This window comes from Macadamia integrifolia, unplaced genomic scaffold, assembly GCF_013358625.1.
Source record: "Macadamia integrifolia cultivar HAES 741 unplaced genomic scaffold, SCU_Mint_v3 scaffold3318, whole genome shotgun sequence".
NCBI classification, from domain to species: domain Eukaryota; kingdom Viridiplantae; phylum Streptophyta; class Magnoliopsida; order Proteales; family Proteaceae; genus Macadamia; species Macadamia integrifolia.
Window position 1 is genome coordinate 9,633 of NW_024869392.1, and position 5,052 is coordinate 14,684.

Here is a 5,052-nt window from a genome sequence, read left to right on the forward strand (position 1 = left end):
GGCCTAGATTAACCTAAGTTAAATGGAGTCTCTATCGCTCTGCTTAAAGAGTCAAATATGAAACTTCATACACCTTAAAGTTCATAGGACTTTACCTCAATTGAGTTGGTTATGAACAGTTGAATCAGAAGGGCCTTGGTGGATTTGAACTACCATCCCCTTAGAACATGCTTGAGACATGCACATGTTCTTAGTGTTCTACCAATTTGAGTTAAAGACACATAACATTCAAATTGTAAATAAGAAAGCTTTAGTCTTGGTCATTATATGCATCAAGGATACTTTCCCCGGTAGTCGTTCTTCTTGAAAGCTCATTATTCAACTTCTCCAACTGATCCTCAAGGACGTTCATGTTTATTTTCTCCAACGATGCATTAGTTATTATCAGCCTCATCTCCAAGATATTGATCTCTTCCTGCAAACCCTCCTAACTAAAAATATTTTCAAGGTTTTCAAGTGCATGAATCCAGGCTTCATTCAAAAGCAAGAACTGTTGTAGAAGATCACAATAAATAAGCCATTTTTGTAAACAGTCAAAATTGCCTATCAAATCCTCAAGTCTAACAATTGATAGAAGGAAGAGATAGACTCAAGGCACAATCAAATGGAGTTCAAAGGTAACTAGGGGAAAAGAGAATGATATGGGGTGCTTTATCTTTACTCTCATCCCACATATATATATAGCATTAAATGCCTAAACCAGATGGTTGACGAAGAAATACTGCTTAAATGGTCTATAAAAAAATGAGGAGGTGCTAAAGAGGAAAAGAATTGAAATAACCTCTCCCTTGACCCTCTCTTTCCATGAAAACAAAATTATTGTTATTTATATTGTTAACAATATTATATTTAGAAGTTATGACATATGATATATCTTTATCAATTATACTTTAAAGAAGAGTTTAGTGCGGTGGGGTGCATCCTAAAAGACCAATGTGAGAGGAAAAATGCCAAACCAAAGCAATTGGACCAACGATGAACACATTATTCACCAATTGATATAAGGTCATACCAAAATCATTTCAGATTAGAACTAGCCAATGCTTTTAGTAAACTATAGCCTAATTGATTGCTTACTATGCAAATCAAATCATACTTAAATTTTGAAATATAGAAGAATTAAAAGAATCACTCAAATATCCCTGACATGGTGAAATGGTGGATTAGAAAGTGCAGAGTGATCTCTGTAAAGGAATCATGGTTAGTTGGCTTCATTCTGATTTTTGACCATCTTTGAAGAGAAAGGAACTCTAGAAGATTCTAGACGAGACCAAAAAATCCTAGCCTTTTCTTCAATATGGTCAAAAGAGAGGGCGCTGTGAATCTCCTTTTCGACCTCCTTATTTGTAGGAATCTCGGTATTCAGGGTGTTCCCAATAAACGACAATCCTACCTGTAAATTTTCTGGTGTAAACCATCAAATGGATGGGTCAAGCTCAATGTTGATGGGTGCTTGTTGGGTAACCCTGGTAGAGCTGGTGCAGGAGGTCTATTCATGGACAACTCTAGATGATCTATTGAAGCTTTCTCCATTTCACTGGGAATTCAAAATAATTACTATGTTGAGTTCCGCGGGTTGATGAAAGGGTTATACAGAGTTAGATCACTAGCTTTCCAGAGGCTTTGGATTGAGTCTGATTCAAAAGCTGTAGTCATGGCAGTTCAGGGGAATGACATTCTTTGGTTCATGATGCAAGAATGGATTGGCATTGCTCATTTCCTTTCCACCATCGAGTGGAAAATCACCATTGCTTTAGGGAAGGAAATGTCATTGCGGATTTCCTCGCAAAGCATGTAACCAAATACAACTACTTACGAAATGTTTATTCTTTCCCTTCTCACATTAGGGACGAGATGATGCATGAAATAAAATTTTACTCTTTTGCTTCTTTTTGGTTATAAGAAAATGCTATGCATGATGGGTGCAGAGTTCTACAAGCCACTGGTTGCAAATAAAGTCAAATCTTACATGCGATATCTTTATTCCTATGAACACTTCCACATTTAGATCAAAATATTTAGTCAATGAATTTGTTATAATTGTTTAAATTGTTAATCCCTATAACCTTTCATATATTAATTCTCAACCTTGAAGTATGCTATTATTAGGTATAAGGGTTGCCACGAGGTATAAAGGTTTAATTCAAGGACCATATGTGCTTATTTAATTACAATTTGCACATCACATTGGAGCATAGTTGTCATGGTAGCAAGGTGAGCATAGGTGAAGTGGAAGTTTCCAAAGCAAGTGCCATATAAGGTACCTGGTCACCTTTGGCATCAGGACATGTCTTGTGCCTTGGCAACTATCCATTGGAGTTTGAATGACTCATTGAAAGTTTTCAACATTGGATCTATATCAAAGGGTGAAGCGCCATAGCTCCTCTGATTGTTTCATTCTCCTAATGTTAAACGATCTTCAATTAAAAGACAGGAATGCATTCCATATTTTGATTTTGTTTCATATTAGATCCCTAAAGCTCATTACAAGTTTACAGTTGAATTTATTACTTTTGAGGGCTAACTATATGTCCATTAGTTTTGAACAATTTTTCCTTCTTACCATTTGTTTACCTGTCAGCATGCTCATGCTCCTTATTGATAGTAAATTGGTTCCATTTGTCTTGATACAATGAATTGGGTCATAAATTTAAATAAGTGAAATTGCAATGAATATGCATCTTTTGTCTACATAAATACACAAATTAATTCAAAAAAAAAAAAGGAAAAAAAGAAAAAAAAAGATGAAGAAAAGTAACAGTGGTAATAAGTGGATCCATTGGCCCCATACTCTGGTCCTTGTCTGGCCCCATTGTGGGTCTCACACAAAAAACACATAAAACAAAAGCGCTTAGGATTCTACAGAGTGACTTCTTTGGCTCCCAATTTTAGCTTGAAGTTTCAATTCTCAGCCTAACTTCTCTACATGGTTTTAGTGATGAACTTACAATTGATCCGCCCACTTAGGTCATGTGTGTTATTGAGTAGAGAACACTCCAGTAGTAGAAGGTCCACTTGAGGAGCGAACAGGGTCAACTACCGAAGCTAGGGACCCATTGGGAGATGGAATAGGACCTAATATATAGGAAAAAGGAAGAGATGGGCCAAAAGGATAAGCAGGCCCATTAGAAGATGGAACAGGACCTAGTGGAGAAGGAGAGGGAAGAGATGGGCCAAGAGGATAAGGAGGCCCATTAGAAGATAAATTTGGCATAGATATAGAAGATGGACAAGTTTGAACCGAGCAAGGTAGCTGGAGACTAATGATTCCAAAAAAAAAGAGATGTAGAAAACGGGAAGACCGACTCATCAAAGGTGACGTGCCGACTGACATAGAGGTGATGAGTGGAAGGATCAAGACATTTATACCCCTTGTGAGACAAGGATTAGCCCAAGAAAATACATGGCTTAGAACGCGGTTCTAATTTGTTACGAGAATAGGCCCTTAACCATTGATAACTAGAGGCACCCAAAGGTGCGAAGAATGCATAAGACAAATGTTGGGGAGGAGGGAAGATGAGAATGAAATAAAAGAGCTAATCCAATGAGTGCAACGAAAAGAATTTTACTTCTCAAATTCACCACCAGCATCAGTTTGAAGACATTTAATAGAGCAAGAGAATTGGGGATTGGGTGGATAGGTGCACGGTCTCAGGTTCAATTACCTAGCTATGCATTTGTGATTTAAATGGAGACCTTGGCTGTGGGTTGCTGCACTAGTCTTCTTGAAGATTAGTCAAGGTGCACATAAGCTGGCTCGGACACCTTGGTTAAAAAAAAAAATGATTTTCCACTAGAACTTTAAAGCGTAAAATTACAGAGTACACATCAGATTTGTAAACTAGTGGGCAAAGCCAACAATAGTGGTTGAAATCATTAACAAAAATCATGCAATAATGAAAAGAATCGATAGAAACAAAAGGGGTAGGGTCCTAGATATTACAATGTAGCAACTATAATGGAGAAAAGCTCACTTTGGAAGAAGCAGAAAAGGGCAATCGGTGACTCTTCGAACACTCACAGGCATCACAGAGGTTGTGAGTCAGTGAGGAAGTTGGTAACTAAAACCGTGAAATGATTCAATAAACTACAAAAAGGATGGGTGCCCAAAGCGGCAATGCCAATCCACAATTGGAGCAATAAATGTAGACGGCATAGAGAAGGCAAAGGCAACTGATAGAGGCCATTCTCACTCTGGATCATATCTAACATGAATCTTATAGCTAGTGTGAATCCTACATACAATAGACTTCCTAAATAGTCAAGACAATATAACCCATCCATGAGTTACAATATACTTTCTATCTATGTAAAAGATTACACATATGATAACTAATTAATCATGATCTTGAAAATCAGGAAATCAGGAAATCAAGAAATCAAGATGTGTGAAAGTGAAATTCTATCTCGTCTTTCTCTCTCGGTTAATACTTTCCTTTTATCTTTTATTTTTCATAGGGACCCATCGAAAGTCAAAATACTAAAACTTTAAAAGTTTTAAAACATTTCAACGCTAGGTTCCAGTTAACCGACAGTTTTATAGTTATGAACCAAATTGAATCGGGGTTCTGGCCTATAAAACCAAAATCGGATCGTATTCCTATGATATGGTTCGATTCGGTCATAATCAATTGGTTTCGATTATACATTGACACCCATAAATGTTAAGCATGAAAAGGCTGATGACTAATACTAAGAAACGCATAGTTAAATCGCTGAGGACAATGGGATGCTTGCTGGCCATCATGACTACAGATCTAACAAGGCATCCGAGAGTGAACGATCGGAGATGACCCCTATGATGGAGAGGATTCTTGCGATGGAGAATTCTTTGGAGAAGAATTGTGATATTGCTAATAATTTCCCTTAGACTGATAAGTGGAATTTGATCTTGATACTGACAATTGCACATGGATCAATGATTTCCTCTGTATCAAGAGTTGCGGAAGTTAGTACAACGATAACATTGGGAGTGACTGACAGAGGCAAGATTTGATGTAGAGATGCCGAAGGATGCATCATCAGTAGATCTTAAGTACCTCTCATGGCTAA